General features: G+C 38.2%; 2 long non-coding RNA genes across 6 annotated transcripts; one reads left to right on the forward strand and one right to left on the reverse strand.

Moving 5' to 3' along the window:
• Positions 1-17,388: 17,388 nt before the first annotated feature.
• On the reverse strand, positions 17,389-18,684 carry LOC308408370. The gene is made up of 2 exons (XR_013973786.1): positions 18,548-18,684; positions 17,389-17,920 (listed from the first exon to the last, which is right to left on the reverse strand). It is a non-coding gene; the product is annotated as an uncharacterized lncRNA (long non-coding RNA).
• Positions 18,685-19,107: 423 nt separating this feature from the next.
• On the forward strand, positions 19,108-22,578 carry LOC308408368. Of its 5 annotated transcripts, XR_013973782.1 has the most exons (8): positions 19,108-19,242; positions 19,719-19,758; positions 19,904-19,950; positions 20,263-20,307; positions 21,152-21,181; positions 21,647-21,715; positions 21,922-21,996; positions 22,392-22,576. It is a non-coding gene; the product is annotated as an uncharacterized lncRNA (long non-coding RNA). The 5 variants fall into 5 exon arrangements; XR_013973781.1 differs by having other exon boundaries at positions 19,719-19,950; positions 22,392-22,578; XR_013973783.1 differs by lacking the exon at positions 19,719-19,758 and having other exon boundaries at positions 19,124-19,242; positions 22,392-22,575.
• The last annotated feature ends 1,330 nt before the right edge of the window (positions 22,579-23,908 follow it).

Below are 23,908 nucleotides of genomic sequence, written 5' to 3' on the forward strand. Positions count from 1 at the left end.
TCATTAAATCTAATGTAGAATCTTTTAATTCCAACAAAATGCCTCTAAAAAGTCTAAATGACTGCATGCTTTGATTCATTCAAACAGGGAATAATGGTTGTGTCTGTCTCATATGCGGCTGAATTCAGGTCCACATGCTGCATATGAAACCATATAATAGATTACAGTGCTCACAGAAAACCTGTGATAGCATTAGCGTTATTGACAGCGGATTGAGGCTTTCAAGCACTGGCTGTCTCGGTGATTCAATTCATTGTGTTGAAGCAGGGAGAAGAGCAGCGTCCAGTCCTGCTTAGATGAAACCCCTCGAGGTGAATTTCCTGATTAAAGCCCCTCACTACCCATCCCCCTCCCCCAAACCCCTGCAGTCGTGTGAGCCTATCTGAACGTTTTTGTGCCTGTGCAAGCGTGCACACCTACATGTGCTGTATGTGGGTTATATGCACATGTCTGCGTGTGTCTGTGGGTAGTGCATGTGACATAACATGTCTGCGTACGCAGTTTTTGGATACATGCCAAAGAATTGCACACGGTGTAGTGTGTGCACATGCGTGTTTGCATAGTGTATGCATGGATTTATAAGGCTAAATTCATGCATATTTGTCTTTATTGTCAACTTATTAGTGTATTTTTACATAAAAAGTGTTGCTTCTACTTTCTGTAAGGCACTAGGGCTTTTTTATGTGTTTGTGTGTTTACATGTCGCTGTACCATATGTGCCTGGGTTTGTGTGTTTTTATGTGCACTGGTTATATAAATGTGTATTTCTGTGTGTTTGCTTGTTGTAGAGGTTATGTCTGAGATGACGGGGCGCCATGTGGAAGCCATTGAGAGCTGGAGCGGCAGTGAACATGGAAGGTAAGGCCAGATGGTAGTGGTTAGTCCTTGGCTGCTCTGGGTAACCTGACCTGCAGGGGAGGACCCCTCTGCCTCACGAGGACCAGCCGCCACATGTGTTGCGTGAGAATAAGTCACCCAAAAACCAGGAAACCGCCTCGCAGCTTCCTGACTGCCTGTTCTCAGCAGTCCGGGGATGTTTTCTTTAACTGAGGATCTAAAACAACAAACTAGAAATGGGATCAGACAGAAACAGTTCAGAGACAGGATCAGGGAGGATCTAGAGGTCTGATGGCAATGTTATTAAGAGTCTGATTCATGTTTTTATCCTGTATACAGTATACCTGCATTAACCCATTATATGAGAGTCATCTTTAACAAAATACATGCAATTGTAAAGAGAACACTACAAAGTAGAACCACACCAAAATGTCTGTCTCGCAGGTTCTGGAAAGAAGTATCGTTTAGATGTATTTGTGCTACTACTGCTACATTTCACTGACAATGCAGTATTAATAATGACTAGCATAATAATATATCATATAGACATATATGATATATTCACATATATGTCACAATACATTTATATGGGTTTTTTTGTATGCTTGTTTTTATGTTGTTATTTCTTATTTATTTATTTGTTTGTTTTTCCCCCACATTTTCAACAAAGGTATTCATATACCGATCAGCCACATTATTACAACCACATGCCCACTGCTGAGTAGGTCTCTCTCGTGCACAGATCCGAGCCACCACAGTGGGACACAGAATCTCTGGTGATGTCCTAGTGGTGTCATTGGCTCACATTGAGTCCTTTGGGTTTATGGGGTCGAGGCATCCATACATCGGGCTTGTTCTTCCACATCCCATGGATCCTTGATTGGATTGGGATCTTGGGAGTCTGGAGGCCAGGTCAAAGCCTAGGGCTGGTCCTTAAGCTATTCCAGGGCAGTTTTTGCAGTGTAGATGGCCATATTGTCCTATTCGTGGGGGGGTGGGGCTACTGGCTGGGAGATCGGGGATCTGCTTGGTCTGCAGTTAGGGTGAGCGTTAAAGGAGCATCCACATGAATGCCAAGACACAGTGATTCCCAGGAGAACTGGGATTTGCAGCAGTTTTCGCTTCACCTGGTTTTGATGTTGTGGCAGTTCAGGACACTGTGCATACTGCATATGCAAAGACCAGTCTTTAAAAATAAGAGTAAGATGAAACTGCACTAAGGTTAATAAAATGAGTACAGAATAAGGGAAAAAAAATGGCAGAAAACTTAAATGCAGTGATATAATGGTATGTTTCTGGCATGGCTTTCCCACTCCAACATTTAATTACCCTAATAAATATTCCCACAAATGCATCTTATCATACTTGGCCATATTTTTTAAGTAGAATGAGTCAGTGTTTTCTCTCAATACTCTTCACTTGGTTTTTAAGCTGTCAGTCTTTTTGTGTTACTGCATAAAGAAAGCTGTGTGGTACGTACTGAAGACAAATGTTGCTCGCTCTTCTAAAATCAGTGTTATAGTTTCACCCAACTTAGCCTCTAGATGGCACTAAGTCATAAGTGAACCTGAGATGTATGGCAGAATAATTAAAACGTGAGTGATAAGTTTTTGATTTAATTAAATGCCCCTCAAGCCAGTAACTCACAACATAGGGTCGACGTGGATAGAGAATTTATTTTTCAACATCAGGTCCTCTGTCTTTTAAGATCAAGGCAGCTCGAGATGGTACTCAACACCTGCTCAGTGAGAGGTGAGCCACTGCTTGAAAAATCCATGTCAATGAATAAATGATAGGCTGAATGAAGACCTGCTCCAGATATTCTTTCAATGCACACAATAATGAAATCTCTGAATTACTCAACATAAAAGCAGAAGTAATCACACACGCACGTGCACACAAACAAGCACACAGACAGGAACAACAGAAGCTTTGATTTGTGATTACTCTGAAGTTATGTGGGAACATGTTTTCCTGGCCTGTCAGCGATGTCACTTTCGTAGGAATGACAGGCTGACAGGGATGGCTTGCTTTGCACATACTTTCTGTCAAACCTCTACTTCGTATTATACTACTATTTTCTGTCTCTGAATATTTCCTGACAGTATTTGACAAATTGTATCCAACTTTCTTTTCGGAGGGCTACTGTATGTTAGGAAATCTGTATTTACAAGAGCAGAATGATCAGGATTTGGAGGCGATATTTTTGGAGACATATGGGACCGAGGAAAGTAAAACCTGCTGCTAAATCTGTACATACGCTACACGCCATTACTTGTCGTCTTAGTTTTGCTGTGTTTTATGGTTTTCTGTTCACACATGTTGCTGTTATCTGGCTCCTACATACACACCAACCTGCTGCTTTTCTTCTCCTTTTTACAATTCATCTCCGTGGGTGTCATATTAACAAAGCAAGTTTTATATAATCTTGAAACTATTTTCTAAGCTAAAATTTATTCAGTATGCAGTGTTCAGCTTAAGTATACTTACTGCTCATTTTATTAGATAGCCTATACCTTGGTAGTACCAGGGTGGACCCTCCTTTAATTCTTCAAGAACTAACTTTAATATTCATGTCATAGATTCTACAAGGTACTAGAAGTATTATTTTGGGATTTTGGTTCATACTGATATGATCACATCACAACGTTGCTGCAGGTTTTTTTGGCTGCACATCCATGAACTGAATCTCCCGTTCCACCACATCCCAAAGGTTCTCTGTTGGATTGGAGGTTGGACTGGAGATCATTTAAGTACAGCGAACTCACTGTTACATTCAAGAAACCACTTTGGGATTATTTGGGCTTTGTGACATGATGCGTTATCCTGCTGGTAACTGGCATCAGACGCTCAGTATATTTATGTTGCTGGTCATAAATGGGTGGGCATGTTCAGCGACAACCCTCAGGTAGTCTGTGGCTTCTAAACAATGCTCAGTTGGGCCAAAAAAAAAAAAAAAAACTCCCCCAACAGCCAGCACCACTGGTGCTGAATTGGTCTGTGCTTTCATGTTATTTACAGCAAATTCAGACCTTATCATCCAAATGTCACAGCAGCTATCAAGTCTCGTCAGACCTGGCAACATTTTTCCATCTTCTGTTGTGCAATTTTGGTGAGCCTGTCTGACCACTTTTTACTGTCCTAGCTGACAGGAGTGGTACCTGATATGGCGTTCTACTGCTGTAGCCAATCCACTTTAAGGTTTGGCTAGTTGTGCACTCAGAGGTGCTCTTCTGCACACCTTGGTTGTAATGAGTGGCTATTTAAATTACTGTTGCCTTCCTATCAGCTAAAAGCAGTCTAGCCTTTGTTCTCATACCCCGTGTCAACAAGGCATTTCCAACCAGAGAGCTGCTGGCTGGATTTTTTTCTTTCTTTTTCAGTCCATTCTCTATAAATCCTAAATATATATTCAGAAATACAGAAAATCTGAAATACTGAGACCAAGAACATGCCTCATATTCATTGTCACTAAAATTACCCTTCTTCTTTGATGCTTAGTTTGAACTTTAGCAGGTCCTCATGACTGTGTCTATGTCTAAATGCACTGAGTTGCTTACATGTGGTTGTAAGCAGGTGTACCTAATAAAGTGTGGACTATTTCCTATATATAAAAAACACCCAGCACGCCCCTGCAGGTGGTTTATCCTTCAAGCTCGGGTCCTCTACCAGAGGCCTGGGAACTTGAGGGTCCTGCGCATTATCTTCCCAGGACTGCGCTCTTCTGGACAGAGATCTCAGATGTTATTCCCGGGATCTGCTGGAGCCACTCGCCTAGCTTGGGAGTCACCGCACCTAGTGCTCCGATTACCACGGGGACCACCGTTACCTTCACCCTCCACATCCTCTCGAGCTCTTCTCTGAGCCCTTGGTATTTCTCCAGCTTCTCGTGTTCCTTCTTCCTGATATTGCTGTCATTCGGAACCGCTACATCGATCACTACGGCCGTCTGCTTCTGTTTGTCTACCACCACTATGTCCGGTTGGTTAGCCACCACCATTTTGTCCGTCTGTATCTGGAAGTCCCACAGGATCTTAGCTCGGTCATTCTCCACCACCCTTGTGGGCGTCTCCCATTTTGACCTTGGAACTTCCAGGCAATATTCAGCACAGATGTTTCTGTACACTATGCCGGCCACTTGGTTATGGCGTTCCATGTATGCCCTGCCTGCTAGCATCTTGGACCCTGCTGTTATGTGCTGGATTGTCTCAGGGGCATCTTTACACAGCCTGCACCTGGGGTCTTGCCTGGTGTGATAGACCCCAGCCTCAATGGATCTTGTACTGTACTGCCATGATTAGTGCCTCTGTGCTGTCTTTCAGTCCAGCTTTGTCCAGCCACTGGTAGGATTTCTGGATATCAGCCACCTCCTCTATCTGCCGGTGGTACATACCGTGCAGGGGCCTGTCCTTCCATGATGGTTCCTCGTCTCCCTCTTCTTTCTTGGGTTTCTGCTGCCTGAGGTATTCACTGAGCACTCGGTCAGTTGGGGCCATCTTCCCAATGTATTCTTGGATGTTCCTTGTCTCATCCTGGACTGTGGTGCTGACACTCACCAGTCCCCGGCCCCCTTCCTTCCACTTAGCGTACAGCCTCAGGGTGCTGGACTTGGGGTGAAACCCTCCATGCATGGTAAGGAGCTTTCTTGTCTTTATCTCAGTGGCTTCTATCTCCTCCTTTGGCCAACTTATTATACCAGCTGGGTACCTGATCACGGGCAGGGCGTACGTGTTGATGGCCCGGATCTTGTTCTTACCGTTCAGCTGACTCCTCAGGACTTGCCTGACCCTCTGCAGGTACTTGGTGGTTGCAGCTTTCCTAGCGGCCTCTTCATGGTTCCCATTCGCCTGCGGGATCCCCAGGTACTTGTAACTGTCCTCTATATCTGCAATGTTGCCTTCTGGTAGCTTGATCCCCTCAGTTCTGACTACCTTCCCTCTCTTTGTTATCATCCAACTACACTTCTCCAGCCCGAATGACATTCCAATGTCATTGCTGTATATCCTGGTAGTGTGGATCAGTGAATCGATGTCTCGTTCACTCTTGGCATACAGCTTGATGTCATCCATGTACAGGAGGTGGCTGACAACTGCTCCGTTCCATAGTCGGTATCCGTAGCCAGTCTTGTTAATGATCTCACTGAGGGGGTTCGGGCCTATGCAGAACAGCAGTGGGGACAGAGCATCTCCTTGGTAGATCCCGCACTTGATTGTGACTTGTGTTATGGGCTTGGAGTTGGCCTCTAGTGTTGTACGCCACATCCCCATTGAGTTCCTGATGAAGGCTCTTAGGGTCCCATTGATCTTGTACAATTCTAGGCATTCCAGTATCCAGCTGTGGGGCAATGAGTCATAGGCCTTCTTGTAATCAATCCAGGCAGTGCACAGGTTGGTCAGTCTGGTCTTGCAGTCCCGGCTGACTGTTCTGTCTACCAGTAGCTGGTGTTTTGCGCCTCTGGTATTCTTGCCAATCCCTTTCTGTGCCCCGCTCATGTATTGACCCATGTGCCTGTTCATCTTAGCCGATATGATGCCTGACAGGAGCTTCCATGTAGTACTGAGGCAGGTTATTGGTCGGTAGTTGGATGGGACCGGTCCCTTCTTGGGGATCAGGACTGTCCGGCCTTTGGTTAGCCATTCCGGGTGTCTCTCGTCAACTAGCAGCTGGTTCATTTGTGCTGCCAGATGCTCGTGGAGTGCAGCCAGTTATATATATATATATATATATATATATATATATATATATATATATATATATATATATATATATATATAGAAAGAGGAGGGAGACGAGGAACCATCATGGAAGGACAGGCCCCTGCACGGTATGTACCACCGGCAGATAGAGGAGGTGGCTGATATCCAGAAATCCTACCAGTGGCTGGACAAAGCTGGACTGAAAGACAGCACAGAGGCACTAATCATGGCAGCACAAGAACAAGCTCTGAGTACAAGATCCATAGAGGCTGGGGTCTATCACACCAGGCAAGACCCCAGGTGCAGGCTGTGTAAAGATGCCCCAGAGACAATCCAGCACATAACAGCAGGGTGCAAGATGCTAGCAGGCAAGGCATACATGGAACGCCATAACCAAGTGGCCGGCATAGTGTACAGGAACATCTGTGCCGAGTATAACCTAGAAGTCCCGAGGTCAAAATGGGAGATGCCCCCAAGGGTGGTGGAGAATGACCGAGCTAAGATCCTGTGGGACTTCCAGATACAGACGGACAAAATGGTGGTGGCTAACCAACCGGACATAGTGGTGGTAGACAAACAGAAGAAGACGGCCGTAGTGATCGATGTAGCGGTTCCGAATGACAGCAATATCAGGAAGAAGGAACACGAGAAGCTGGAGAAATACCAAGGGCTCAGAGAAGAGCTCGAGAGGATGTGGAGGGTGAAGGTAACGGTGGTCCCCGTGGTAATCGGAGCACTAGGTGCGGTGACTCCCAAGCTAGGCGAGTGGCTCCAGCAGATCCCGGGAATAACATCGGAGATCTCTGTCCAGAAGAGCGCAGTCCTGGGAACAGCTAAGATACTGCGCAGGACCCTCAAGCTCCCAGGCCTCTGGTAGAGGACCCGAGCTTGAAGGATAAACCGCCCGCAGGGGCGTGCTGGGTGTTTTATATATACATATACATATATCCAAAAACAATGACTTTTCCTTAGATGGCGTTACAGTTTGTACATCATTGTACAACAATAGAAAGAAAGGAAAGATTTGATTATTGGTTAATTGTTTAAAAACTGGACACTATATGGCCTAAACTAGTGCTTCACAATGAGTTAACACCACCAATGTTCTTAATAACAGTTACATTTCTATAAGACTGAGTTGCTTTTTCAGTAGAGTTTAGTTACATTTGAATTCATATTACCTCGTGACATTTCAAGCATTTTTAAGCATTTATTGCCTGCGCTGCCTATTCTGCCTTCTCTGCTTGCTTTCATGACCGCCATCAGTGGTGGGTGTTGAGTTACCCCCATTGGTTGTTTTGACAATATTCATACTAAACATCAGCCCCACACTAATTATCTATTATATATGCATCTAATTTAAATAGCTTTATTTTTATTATTGCCAGTAAATCAGACAACATGAACATGTCACCCTGCACTCTTAATTAAAACTGACACATAATTAATAAAAAAAAAAAAAAGAAAAGGTCAAACCCGTGAATGAATGAACCATTTGGTACATATGTTCTCTAGTACACACATCCCCTCCCCTCTAACACTTTGACCCCATGTGTTACTCGGGGAGATGAAGGAGGAGCAGGTCCAGAGTCTGAGAATCAGGGCCTCGGGGTATCTGAGCTAACACCAGCTCTCTGTTTTCTTCTGCAGCTGTTATTGCCAAACAAGGTTTCCTTTGTCACACATTTGAGCTACTGATGCTGGGACCTTCTGTATTCTGAGTTGTTGGTTGCTTGCATTGTTGATAATCTAGTAATGGAGGTTTCTTGTACTGTTGCACTTTGTTGGAGTGTCCTTGGATAACACCCAAAATGTAAATGCCCCTGGCCAGACACAGCTAAAGTGATAACAAACAGAGGGGACAAAGGCAGGCTACCATTACAGGCAATAACCTCATTATTAGGCCTGCAGCAATGATGGGGTGAAGCTAAAGAGGCCTGGCATTACATATGATCCATCTAATCACAGCTGTCACTTCTGGGACCAGGAATACCTGATAGGTTCTTGTTCCTAACAGCTCTGACACTGTTAGAAAGCAAGTGGAGCATTTGTTTTCCAAAAAAAAAAAAGAAAAAAGGATCACCACAGGTCTTTAGAACACTACATGAAAAACTGTGACATGATCCTATGGGAAATGATACATGTGTACAAAGAGTTAAATGGCAGTTTAAAATAATTTTTCCTGAGTTCAACAAGTAATCCCTCCATCCTACTACAGACACAATCCAAGTTAAAGAGGTTATTTATGCTTATGTTCAATAATAAAATAATACAGATGTGCCAAATAGAAAAAGAAAAAACATTATGATGTTAGTGCTGAAACCATTATCTGCAAAATTATGCATACACTCAATGTCAGGTATGGGTAGGTAATAGCTAAAACCACTTGGGTACTGCTGTTGAGACCATTATTAATAAGATTTCGACTTTCAATAAGAACTATTTTTGTGATTTGGGATCAGAACAGATCTCTAAAATAATTTAAAGTTTAAATAAGTTTGGCATCGAAATCGTATAAATGTATTCAATTCAATTCCGTTTTAATTATGTACTGCCAAATAAACAACAGCAGCTGCCTCAGGGTGCTTCATACTGTAAGGTAAAGACCCCACAGTATTAGAGAGAAAATCCCAAACAATCAGATGATCCCTTATGAGCAAGCACTAGGCAGCACTGGGAAGGGAAATCTCCAGCAGAACCAGGCTCTGGGAAAGGCAGCCATCTGGCACGACTGGTTGGAGGTGAAGGAAAGTTACAAACTACTTTGATGTAATAATCTAAACTTAACCCATTATACATTTGCAAAGCAGCTGTAAAACTGCATACATGTTCATAGATTACATATAAGAAAATGAATTCACTAAATTTCCCAGCAAACCCATTCTAGTGATAAGGAGCATGAGACACAACAAAATGACAGGACGTGTTTGCAACACATCAGATCAGTTCTTATTAGCTCACACTATTTTTCCTATGAACAATACTCAGAGCAGATCCAAGTGGTGGCCACAGTTCTCACTGCCATGAAACCCTATCATCATTACTCATTGAACTGGGGTTACATCCAGCAACTGCAATTTTTTTCTAGCCATCCTTTTCCTTTTTTTTGCTTATCCAGTTCAGGCTCATGGTTGGGTTGAAGCCTATTCCAGCTGTCACTGGTCAAGAGGCGGGGTGCGCAGGACTAACACAGAGAGACATACAACCATTCATTCTACATTCATACCTGCAGCCAATTTCAGAATAACCAATTAAATAACATGGATGTTTTCAGACTGCTTAAGGAAGCTGGAGTACTTAGAGACACAGGGAGAACATGCAAAGTCCTCATACAAAGACCAGTGGGTTTGAACACAGGACCATCTTGCAGAGGTTACTGTGCTCTAACCACCATGTTACTATGCTGCCTCCAATTTTTCTAGTTAAACTTTGTTTTTTGTTATTTGTTAAAAACATCTTTGCCACAGGTTCATGCCATACCTACCCTAAGTAATAGTATCTACCTGGCCTCAACTTTCAAACTGGTTTGGCTTCTCCACTGGTACTGCTACCAGCTGTTGGTACAACTTAGCTGAAGCTCACATAATATTACTGTCATCATACTGTTAGCCTATGGTGTTATTACTACTAAATTACCTGTTACCATTGCGATTGCCATTACTTCTTAGGTGATTTGAGGTACTCCAAATGGTATTACTGCTTTTGCAACTTGCAGGCTCTATTTTACAAAAGCTGCTACTAATTATTTTGTTCATCCGGTTACAAAAAAAAAAGTTACAAAACAATATAAGTGAAAGACCCATTTCCCTGTCAGTTACAGCATCCAACAGTAAGCACTGTAGGCCCATTGAAGTCAATGTGGGCGGATACTGCAGGCAGGAGCCAGTCAAATCCAGGTCATTGGGGGTGGGAGGGTGCGTGTGTGTGTCAGTATGAGTGAAGGGGGTGGGGTGGAGGTGGCACTAAAACACTGGACGATGTGACCGAAATCCGAGTTTCCATACAAGCAACAGGATCTGACCAAGATAAGCCTCTTGGGAGTTGAGCGATCCTCTCTCTCAGGGTGGATTATGTGCACACTTCCCTCTCTGTCTACTGTACACATCTGTCCATATGCCTGTCTGTTAGTTTACCCGTTTCTATCTCCATTGACTTCCCTGGATGGCGTCTAGTGCAAAGAAGCCAGCCCAAAATGATCCAAGTTTGGGATTTTCTGGTTCTTCTAAGCCTAAGGTCTTCATGAAAGCACATTCTCCTCAATGCCCCCCAACCTCCTGAACATCTGTTTCTCATTTACATCTTGGATGGAAGTGGGGTGGGGGGGATTGTTAGAAGGTGAGCAGCCAAGAAATATCCAAGTCTCCCGCATGTGGCTTTTCTTCTTAATATAAGTAAAGTCTTTCTAAATTCTAAAATTTAAAAACACTGACACCTACTCAGATTTACAACAAATAAGCGTGCCTTTTAAAAGTGACAGCTAATGTGAGACCTTTGTTGACAAAATAATTACACATCTGCAGTGTGAAACTGTGACATTTTCAAGTAATTACTGAACAATAAACTACACCTCTAGCTGTAACTCAATTTTAAGATGTCTCAATTTTAGTTATGACTAAAGATGATTACAATACAAACATTTTCAAGTAATATTTTTAATATTCAATTAAAATCATATTGAGAATTACTTAAGCCCCGATCCCACCAGCCGCCATCCCTTAATGACCTTTTTGGGGTTTTTTAGGGTTTTTTTTAATTGGAAATGTTACAGACTCACCTTAAAAAGTTGCAATCCCCATTCCAAAAGCGTTAGGTTGTTGTGTAAAATGTAAAATGTAAAAAATAAAATAAAATAAAGGAAAAAAAAGAATATGAATAAGAACAGAACATCGAAAACATAACATATCAGTAAGACATTTTATTATTTGTTGAAAAATATCAGATCATTTTGAATTTGATGCAAGGATTTTTTGTTAAATTGATGTCTTAGATTCAAGGAAACACTAAATCACTTCTTATAACCTTTTGAACCACAGGTTTACAGTTGTTAGCTGTCGTTGCTGCTGTCTTTAACTAGTGAGCTGATTTGTTAGTTTGATGATGGAAAAACACTATAGCTAAGGTTTTAAGTGTTCGTCTCATTCATTCTAAAATGGGAGCTCCATTAAAGGTCATTTTTAAATATTCATAGGTGCATAGGACATAAAGTAAATAAATGAGTAGCGCTGCTAAAGGTACCAGTTTCAGGCAAAAATATTTTCTCCCTCTTTGTTTTAATATCATAAACCTGTTTAGCTACCTAATTTGGTTTCATTTATAGATTATCAGCTGATAATGACTCATGTTTTGACCAATATAGCTTAAGCCACAATATAACTTCTGCTAACATTAGGCTATATAAACTAAAAGGACAAGAGAGTGGATGTGCTTCTTACAGTTACAATTATTAGCCCATTTTAATGAATTCCCAATGCCCCAAACCAGTGGTGTAATTGATTTGAATTTCTCGCAACATTAGCCTAAATCATTAGCTTGAAAATATCTGTAAAATTGTCTTTAAGTGGCTTAAAAAGTAACAATGATGGCACTAACAGGTCTGAAACTATATACAGAATTTTGGGGGAATTAATATTTTAAGAAATACTTTAAAAAAGGCTGTAGCATTACTGTGTAAATACAAAACATGTCAAATATATTGGGTGTATTTTTAAACAGAGCTTTAGTAAATAGAAAAGTGGATAAAGAAGGAAATATAGCCATATAGCCATAATCCATAAGGTACTTTCTGTTAACATTAGCCAATATAAACAAATAGCACTAGAAAGTAGATGTGCTTGTTACAGTTACTATTTGTAGCGATTTATTTCCTAATGCTTTTATAATGTTTTGGACGTCCCAAGTTTCCTGGTGCAGCTTTTTTTAATTTCTAGTCAGAGTTGCAGAGTTGAAGAGACACATATCAAACTATATTTTAAAACATTACCAGGCTGTATCATTATTGTTATCAAACTTACAAACAGCGTTGGGGAGTAACAGAATACATGTACCGCCGTTACGTATTTAAAATACAAAATACGAGTGACTGTATTCCGTTACAGTTACCATTTAAAAAGGTGGTATTTAGAATACAGTTACATTGTTTAAATAAATGGAGTACATGTTTCATATGTTAGGCTATGCCCTCTCTATATTTGGTAATTCCACGCTGGTGGAAACCCAAACAAAACACGCATTAAGAGGCTCTAATGCCCGTGTCTCAATCTCAGCCCATGTCACCTCCATTTGCGGCCCGCATAATGACATGAAGAAATATTTTTCAAAATTATTATTCAAAAAATTATTTAATATGAAGGCAATAGGCAGAGTGTAACAGGCATAGGCCTAAAGAATGTAGCCTCATGGGCAGTGTAGTCCGTGCTGCAGGGAGAATGGACTACCATACCCGTTATGTGTCTGTGAGTGTGAGGGAGGGAGAAAAAGGAGAGTGGAAAAGTACGAGTTGTGACCAACCAGAAACGGGAGAAGCATGTAAATATAATAATAACCACTGCAGCCAAAAAGAGTGCCTGACGAGCCCAGTTGTAAATAAGCTATTAAACAATAAGTTCCATTGGAGCAGCCTTTCAACGCCTCTCTCTGTCTCTCGCTAGCAAAGTTGGCCCAGACAATAAAGTAAAGCTAGTTTTCAGCTACGAGCCCGACACGAACCCAATGTATTAGCCAGAGGTCCCTTTACTACAGTTTGGAGCCGCAGACCTGTTTTTTATACGTGCGGAATAGTTTTCTATATGAGATCGCTGCAAAAAGTGCAGCCTTACCTAATGTCCACCCTACTGTTACTCATTTTATATTAAGATTTAAAAATCTAGTTGGTATGGCGAGTAGCCTTCAGTAATAGTAATAAATCACACAGCAATAGTACATTCATGTAGTTGTAAACAGCATGATAATATATTAAGTAATGCAAAGTATTCAGAATACGTTACTCTCATTGAGTAACGTAACGGAATACGTTACACAATACATTTTGGGGCATGTATTCTGTAATCTGTAGTGGAATACATTTTAAAAGTACCCTTCCCAACACTGCTTACAAAATATAAAAAGTTTGAGCTGGGCTCTAATACCATTTATTGGAAGATATAAGTGTACGGTCATTTAGAGTCAACGTTATACTGTATGTGACTAGATAATTACATGTCAACATATACACAATAAAATCTTTTATTTATTTGCAACAACAACATATTTTTTCATTTGCCATCTTCTCAAACGAGGAGAGGGGATGAAATTTAGTTAAAATGCCATCATCTGATATGTAACACACAGTTACAGTCTACAAAAAATTAGTGGTGCATGACCTGACTGTGATGCAAGCTACTGCAATGTACTCTGAGCCTGCAATTCAGACATGATTGTTATTTTTCACTGCAACAATGACTGTAAAAAACAAACAAACTTTAGACTAGAAAATAATAGTTCCACTGAGTTTTGTTTTGTTTGTTTTGTTTACCATATTTAAACAGCTGCCATCATGTATTTGCATGTGACATCTAACAAGTCAAAGAGAAAGTCGGAATTATCCCTGTAATGCTATTAAGGAAGAAATTCCTTTAATCATTTGTATGTATGTATAATATAAACATAATAACACATTCTTGTACTTTTTTCATTACAGTGTAACTTTATTAAACATTAATAAAAAATATATTGATATGTAAAAGACTACGTTATATAGTTATATAGGATTTCTGGTATTGATATTAGTTGCGAAGTAATACAGTGTACATGTAAACATTTAAACTATGTATTTAGAATAACAAAACTAACATAAATGTTATAAGTAGGTTCCTGCTCATTGACATTATAATTCTTATTATCTTCATACTTAGAAGGCTAAATCAGAAAAGGGAAATGCATTTGCAGGGGACTGTTTAATTATACATCAGTTGGTAATATAGTGTATGAAGCAAAATAGATCTTGATAGCAAGATAGCATGTATGAGACTGACTCAAAATAAAACTTAGACAGACTTATGGTAATAAAACAATACACCAACCACAAATTACTGGTGCGTTTTTGATTGTTAATAGATGGTTGGTGTGTTGTATAATGGAATAACAATCCAAGGTGCATAAGCAAATTATATAATTTAAATGTTGTTGTTTTTTATCATGTTAAAGAACGCTATAGATCAGGGGTGGGGAATTAATTTTCCCAATGGGCCAGGTGAGAAACTGCGATTGTTGTTTAGGTGCTGAACTTAATTCAAAGTCAATTATTGATGTATTGATGATGATGATGATGATGATGAAGCTCTAAATGAAGTTGTCTGTCTCAGAATGTCTCCAAATGTAACAATGAAGGAGCCAACATATATGCATATGGTCTCACATATGAGGTCATACCCAGTGTTGGGAAGGTTATTTTTAAAATGTATTCCACTACAGATTACAGAATACATGCCCCAAAATGTATTTTGTAACGTATTCCGTTACGTTACTCAATGGGATTAACGTATTCTGAATACTTTGGATTACTTAATATATTATCATGCTGTTTACAACTACATGAATGTGATTTATTAATATTACTGAAGGTTCGCGGCTCCGACCCATAGTAAAGGTTAAATAAAGGTTAATAAATAAATAAATAAAGGGACCTCTGGCTAATACGTCGGTTCCGTGTCGGGCTCGTAGCCGAAAAATAGCTTTACTTTGTTGTGTGGGTCAACTTTGCTAGCGAGAGACAGAGAGAGGCGTTGAAAGGCTGCTCCAATGGAACTTATTTTTTCGGAGGAAAACACGAACACGGTGTACAGTCGAGTCTTAATAGCTTACTTACAACTGGGCTGGTCAGGCACTCTTCTTGGCTGCAGTGGTTATTATTATATTTACATGCTTCCAGCTCCCGTTTCTGCTCGGTGACAGCTCGTACTTTTCCACTTTCCTTTTTCTCCCTCCCTCGCTCACAGACACATAACGGGTATGGTAGTCCATTCTACCTGCAGCACGGACTACACTGCCTATGAGGCTACATTCTTTAGGGCTATGCCTGTAGCATTCTGCCTATTAGCTTAGCACAACAACAACAACAACAAAAAGGCGCTCTCTCACCCAGGAAACACACAGTGGGGGTCACCCTATAACCATGGCAACCGTAACGGAACAACAGAACAACAGAACATGTCAAACAAAACCCAAACAGTCCTGACCCACGACAATATGAAACAGGGATATACCACCATGTAATACATTTATTTCAACAATGTAACTGTATTCTAAATACCACCTTTTTAAACTGTAACTGTAACGGAATACAGTTCCTCATATTTTGTATTTTAAATACGTAACGGCGGTGCATGTATTCCGTTACTCCCCAACCCATACGGTAAAAAAATACATTTTTCCTGGCCAAAATATATTTCAAATATATGGTAAATATATTTTGTATTTGTGATGCTCCAAAAAAATATATTTTTGAAATTGAAAATATATTTCTTTCAAACCAAAATACATTTCAAAACATATTTTAGGGTGAAGAAAATACATTTCCAACCTTACAGTAGAATGTATATCAAAGTATCCTTTATTTAAAATATATTTAGTGCAATAATGATGATAATGATAACAATACTAAAAGTAACATGTTTTATGCACATCTGCAAAAAACAGTTGGATTCAAACAAAACAGAGTCAAAGGTCTATCACGAATTAGGTTGTTTATTCATTTGCTTACAGTATTTCACATTACACAATATCTCACTATAATGTAGCGTTCATTGACTTTGAAATTATCTGTCAGTGATACAGTAAACAAGATACAACAACTGCTATGTACACTTTAGTTTTTGACAATATATACAATTTAGTACTTAAAGGAACACACTCCACTGTTTTGGAAATAGGCTCATTCTCCATCTCCCTCAGAGTTAAAAATGCAGCGTCTTCTTTCTAGATCCGTACGTTAATAGGGCTCTGGAGCGTGATCTTACGGGATGGGGCGTAGCCAGGATTTTTGGTCAAGGCGCCATATTAGCAGGCCAAACAAATGCTTGCTGTGTGGTCGGTTGTAATGTTAGATTGCACTACCGACAAAGGAATAAGCTTGAAAACAGGCTCTCTTTTCATTGTTTCCTCACCTGGAAACATCATGAGGGAGCTTATGTGTTGGATGTTACCAAAAGAAGGCGTCTAGCCTGGATAGCAGCTGCGAGACGAGCTGATATTCAGTTCTCTACCAGCCACAGATATCTGTTGGTGTGCTCCAGTATTTTCATTCAGGTAAGTTCTAAATAAGTTCATATTATTATTTATAGCCTGTTAATTTTATTTTCAATAGCACAAACTTAGAACAAACATGCAGAACTACCTTCTATTTATAGAGTTGCTAATTATTTGGCATTATTGCAACAAACCAGCCTATGAAATGAATGAAACAAATCCTGACTGGGTTCCAACACTACACATGGGGCACTACGAAATCCCTGCTTCAAACTACATGCTACATACCACCATGCCAATCAGATTACTTCTTCCATGTGAGGGTAAAAAGGTGACCTTCCTGGATAAGATGGGAAAGGTTTGCTGCGTTTTGGTGAACATGTGCCCCAGTGTGGTAGTAAAACCAGGGAAAAATGCTCTTGTTAAATACTTTTAAGTCTTGTGCTGTTTATGTAGTGATAAGTTTTCAAAAGAGACAGTAAATTACAGAATGCTAGTAGTGGGTGATATTATACAAATGCTGTCATGATTTTATGTGAACATTTTGTCATTTGTAAACTATACATAACATTTTTTCTACATTGTAACTGATGTGATGTTCGACAAAGTGCTTTTAATTAAAAATAGGCAAACATTTCTTTGTTTCTTTATTCAACTTTTGAACAGTGGTATTTAGTAAGTACATATTCAGTAAATGCAAAGTATTTACATGGCCCCCTAAATTAAAACATTATGGGTTATTCAGAACAGAACTATGCTTGGAAAAATATTGTCCCATCAGTTGATCCAACTCCTCCACAGTAGCAGGTGGAACTTTTCTTTTTTGAGGATGGCTTCTTTTACCTGTCACAACGAATGGTCTGTTTATGTTTTGATCAAGAACCTTTTTTTGGGCAGCTGAAGAGGAGAAGTCTATCTTATGGCCAACCTCTGGCTGTATCTTGGTCATATTACCCAGCAAAACCCAGTATGCAGGTTCATCTGTAACAGTCCTTGTGCCACAGATCCTCACTGTTGCTTCTACATTAAACAGAAGAGCAGTGACATGGCTGCAAGTCTCCACGACTCTAGCCATACAGCTGCAGTGGGCGGCTTCAACCTTCCCTGTGATGCTCACAATGACCTGTGGCTGCAATGCTGCAATTCAGTCTTTAAGAGTGCAGGACCTAAAACACACACAGACAAAGTTCATTTAAAGACAAGAACTTTAATAAGCCAAGTCCGACACAAATGTGTTTTATTTACTTTCAAATCCATTTATCATAAATGTAACAAATAAAGTGTTTTTATGTATCCATCTATAGAACGCTGCATGTTATATTCTAAATCTGCATGTTTCTTTTTAGAAACCTATCAGCAAAAAATGAACCTAAAGTATGTAATGCAAGGATGTAATCACTTTCAAGAGGGAGAAAACATAAAGTTCGACTTTAAGTGACAACTATGGACACCTAATATGACAAGCAGATTCTGCAGGTCATTAATCAATGTATAAAACTAAAACAGAATGTATTTTTAGTGACACAGGACACAAACAAGGAAGCAAGATGTGTAATTAGGATTATTTATAATAAATATGAATTAATTAGGGAAATTTCTTTAACCATAAAGAATAACTAAATCCTTCAGGACAATGTCACATCAATGCACTGAACTCACTATGTTATCCCTCTAACAGAGCCTCTACATGTTCTCACTGTAATTTCCCCCTCACGAATGAATTTTTGCTAGCACTAATTTGAATGCTGGGGGGAATCAAACGCATTTTACTCGCAGTACTCAAGCTGACTTACCTTTGCTTGAATGACGGCGTACTCACAACGTGGAGGCTTAAAAATAGCCATTTCATACGGGTCCACATTTCAACAATCAAGTACCGTCTCTTTGCATCTGGACAGAATCTGTCTCTATACCGTCATTTTCTTTTGAGCTACGTTTCAGAATGGTTCGTAGCAATCTTGTTTTGATTCGTGACCTGCCAAGATGGTGCTGCGCTCCCACAATGCATTGCGACATTACGTCAACGCCAAAGCCCTTTGCGTGCAGGAGTGTATGCGCATGCGCATTGCCACGGTGGTTTAAAAAATAAAGATATAATGAAAAGTAATTAATAAAAATTAAATATTTAAACATTCCCACAAATGTGCAATGAACGTGCAAAAACTCTCTTTAGTAGTTGTTGCTGTTTCTTTCTTTCTTTCTTCTTTTTTTTTTTTTTGAAAAATAACGACGTCTCTGAGGCGCGAAATCTGACAGCGAGAGGAACGGCCGGATACAGGAGACGGGAAGAAACAAGCCGATTATGTTCGCGTTAATTAAGTGGTTGGAAGATGTAAAATTCTCAATTCTGCCAACTGAACATATACGAGATTTTAATGAGGATGAATAATTAGCCGGCATGGAGGAAACGGACCTTTATTTCGTGGAGTGGCGACAAGAAGCCAAGGCGGGTGGCCAGTCTAAGAAGCCTCCATCATCAAGCTAGCAGGTGCCTTTTCCCATATAATATTACTTTATTCTCGTGTATTTGGAACGGAAGCGTAGAGCTGCCACCCAGGCAAAAGAGAAATATAAGTATATCACGTTATAACGTGAAAAGTTTATCGTTCTAACAATATACTATCATGTTTGAACAACATGTTTGAACAACATTGTACGAAAAATGTACATAATTATCACGTCCGTACAATATTGTGCGAACGTGACAATTATGTATATTATAATAACTTGATATTATATTATACAAACATGAAAAGCATAATGTTAGAACAATAAACATTTCACGTCATAACGTGATACAGCTCTATTTTTCTTTTGCCTGGGTGGCAGCTCCACGCTTCCATAATTTGGTAATCAAAATATGTAACTTAATTAATTATATTGTGACGTACTTTTGCCTTTTCTTATTATTCTGCCTTCTCAATAACTATCAAAGCCTATTCACATTTAATTTGGCTTTCACAGAAATCCTACCTCTCCTTCTGGCTACAGAGTACTCACCAAGGTTAGAAACAAAGAACAGTTATGCTTTATTAATGTTCGCTAATTACAATGTTCCACATTTCCTTGCTTTTTAAGTCATTTTTAGGCTTTTTAGAGTTTTTGTTTTTTATTTTTTTAGCAGTAATGTTTCTGCCTATTTATTTCAGCCCATGAAATCGAATGCAGATCTTCCTAATGTGAGATTTACATAAATGTAAGTAATTTTGTTTGTCATTGTCATTAATGTTGTTGCTGTTGTTGTTTTTGTGCAGTTTGCAATCATATAAACCTAGCAAGCATCAGTCAGCACAGTGACTAACCTAAACAGATTCTTGCTTTATTCACATATATTATATGTAATTATATATACCTGCACATTGTACCTAGGGTTGCAGCCACTTGGCCCCACCCCATTGTTGTGACAGCCCTGATTGTGCTTATACACTGCATCTGAACAGGGAACAGTCTGCCACATTAATGTATTTTTAAGTGACTTGTTTGTAATACATGAATTTGTTTTTTACAGATGTCAAAGTCTCAACCTCATGCTGCCCTCCCCCATCCTCCTAAAGTAAGTATTTGTTGTTGTAGTTTTTTATGCGGTGTCTGTGTCACATGCTAATCATAATTATTGAAATAACTGTTTTCTAACAGATTTTCCAAAACACTAGTTATGTTTGTTGTCATTCAGACCAATACTACTGCTTAGACATTGTTTAGTGGTCATGCATGTTTGACAAGCTCGTTATGATACCAAAACAGTAGGCCTATCACAATAATCGATATATCGACTTAACACACAATACATGTACATGACCTCAATAATTGTTGATGATGTAATTTATCCGCCATTATATTTACAAAAATAAAATATAATGATAACAAAACAATAACATTAAATAACATTGTTTTCTATTTGTTAGAAAATTTACTATTTATTCAAGTTTTTAAGGTATCTAATATTTTGATTCCTAATTTCAATGATCTAAATACTTTAAGAATTAGATGTTGGTTTGTCAATTGAAAGTGTGTAGATCTTGCATTATTATGGTGTTATATTATGATTATACATTCAAAGACATAAAATGGTCTTAAAATGACAATGACATAACTTGTCGCAATTGTTTATGGGGCAATATACCGACCAACAAAAAGTCGCTATCGTAACAGGCCTTCAAAACAGACGGTTTTATGATTGATAAATTCAAAAAATAAATACATTTAATTTCTCTGAGATTCTCTAATATTCAGTTACAGTTCACAACACAGTTACCCGTACATGCAGTATTATACTGTAAATATAAATCTCTGCATTTAGCATCCCACTAGAAGCGTCACAGTTACTGCCTCTTTTTTTTTTTTTTTTTTTACAAATACCTGTACTATCACTAACACATTTACTGTTTTACTTTTAGCCTGTGGATACAAATGCAGATTTCCTTAATGTAAGTTGTGCATTTTAATTACATGATGTTATTTTTATTATTATTTATTTATTTATTTTATTTTACATTCAAATATTTCAAGCTTCTTGGTTAAAGAAGCTTGATTGCTAGTAGGTAAAGAATAGTTCACCTATAATTCATATTCCCAATTAATTTCTCACCTCTGATTGAATGCCTTTGTTTGTTTTCCTTTTGACTATAACAAAACATTTTTGCTGGATATATATGGTGAATTTATATGCATAGATACAGTCGTAGTGCTTGACACATGCAAACAGCAGTAGATGTACTAAAAAGGAAATAATTACAATCATGATGTTGATTGCTGATGTCAGTATATATATTTTAGAGGAATGTTTTGTTTTTCACCCAAAATGAACTATATTGCTTCAGAAGAGATTTATTACCCTATATAAACAGTATCTATATATTGTTCTGTTTTTTGTTTGTTTTTGTTATTTTCAGGTTCAATGGTGCGTGTTCTTCTAATGGCCGCCTTCCCACTGGAGGTTTTGATCCACAGCAATTTAAAAGGTAATCAGCTTTGAAAGTCAGTTCAAATGGTTAGCTAATAGTACTTTAAAAAGCCTACAACTCTGTCACCAGTTTCTTTACCAAAAATTACCCATAAAAGTATCGCTCAATAGCATATATTGTAGTTCAAATGTTTAGTTGTACAAATATCAAATTTTTGGAAATCTAAAACTAGTCAAACACTCAAATGTTCATGCTTTTTATAGGAGGACAGAGCAAAACGGACATCGGCGCAGAGTGAAGAACTGCCCTTGATAAGGACACTATGACAGCCATATATAGTAAGTGAAGACTTTCTGTGTATCTAAAATTGCATACAGCACAAGTAACTTACTTTGCAACCATTAAAATAGGTTGTAAAGTAAGTTACCAATACAAATAGGTGATGATGCATTGTAGTGGTTGGTCTCAGACAAAGAAGGTCAACAGATTTATGAATGCTGGAAGGTAAGGAGAGACGACCAAAAGGGGTGTTAGCATTACTGTAATGTGAACTGGATAGACTTCCCATCTAGGAAAAAAAAGAGGTAAAATTATGCGTAAAATATATCTGTATTAATATCTGTATCTATATAAACAGAAATATCTGTTTGCTAAATGAAGCCAGCTAACATAAATCACATTTTTATTTTAACTCTGATAAAAGTAATAGAACTGTGACTTTTGTTTGTTACAGTGGCGGTAAGGAAGGGGTTTCCCAGCGTGTCCAGAAGGGCTTTGAGGATTGCCGTGAAAGCTGGGGGAACTGAGACTGCTGGAAAAGGAAAAGAAATTACATTTTAAGTATGCTGACTTATGTTCATACAATCACACACACATATACACATACACACACATATGTGTGTGTGTGTGTGTATATATATATATATATATATATATATATATATATATATATATATATATATATATATATATATATATATATATACACACACACACACACATATATGTATATGTGTGTGTGTTTCTTTTAGAATGTTTGAGTATGTAATGAGAATAAACTTATAAAATGAATATTCCTTGCTTGATTGATATGCTATATGTATGTTTTAAACATCAAATAAAGATTTCTTTCAGATGTTACATGTGAATGTGTTTTCTTAGAAATATATGAAGGGTTAAATTTATATTTTTTTGAATGATTTTAAATAAATTTAAATTGTATTTTGAAATATATTTTATTAATATATTTCAAAATATACAAAAAATGGCCAAAAAATATATGTGCTAAAAAACATTTCAAAATACATAAACATATTTCAAAATGTATTTTAAAATACATTTTGAAATACATTTCAAAATATACAAAAAATGGCCAAAAAATATATGTGCTAAAATACATTTTAAATATATAAATATATTTTAAAATGTATTTTAGCACATATATTTTTTGGCCATTTTTTGTATATTTTGAAATATATTTCAAAATGTATTTTAAAATATATTTTTTTACCGTATGGGAACACTGGTCATACCCTCCTATAAAATATTACATTAAAGTATTGTAAAATTAAGAAACTAAATTCAGATTTTGGGGGGAATAAAAGTGTTTTATTTTAAGTATTTTAGCTAAAGAATAATGTTGTAGATGTAAACAAAAAACATGTCAAATTATATTGAGTGAGTATATTTTTAATCAGAGCTATAGTAAGGGTTTCTAAACAATTCAGTTACTAAAGATGGTGTGGCCTATTTGACCACACAAAGCCTTTTTCTCTTATGTTCCTAAATGAGGAATTTCTTTGAATTATGACTTTAAAGTATCTCTCATGCTTCATTATTCATGTTAATTTATGCAACGGAATACCCAACTAATAAAATTTTGGAATATATAAGTGTGTCTTGGTCTGGAGTAATGAGATATGCCAATAATAATATGTAAATTTGGTGAATTATTGAATAGGCATGACTGTGGATTTCTTATTAGTTTGCATGTTTATCTCTAAAAATCCATCAATTTTACAGAGTGCCTCTTCTGCCCCATCCAATAAGTAAATCTAATCAAACACTGAAATCAATAATTCAGGTGTTTATATGCTGCTGTGTGCATGTATCTGTGTGTTTGTGTGTGTGTGTTGTACAGTAGATTTAGTTTCGTCTGGTCTTCAGTTTGAGAATTTCTAAACTTTGCAACTGGCAGCTTTATTGTTAACTTGGCACAGTTTCCACTGTAATAAACTCCTGTCTGATCTG

The sequence above is a fragment of the Rhamphochromis sp. 'chilingali' genome (genome assembly GCF_963969265.1).
Source record: "Rhamphochromis sp. 'chilingali' genome assembly, chromosome: 13".
NCBI classification, from domain to species: domain Eukaryota; kingdom Metazoa; phylum Chordata; class Actinopteri; order Cichliformes; family Cichlidae; genus Rhamphochromis; species Rhamphochromis sp. 'chilingali'.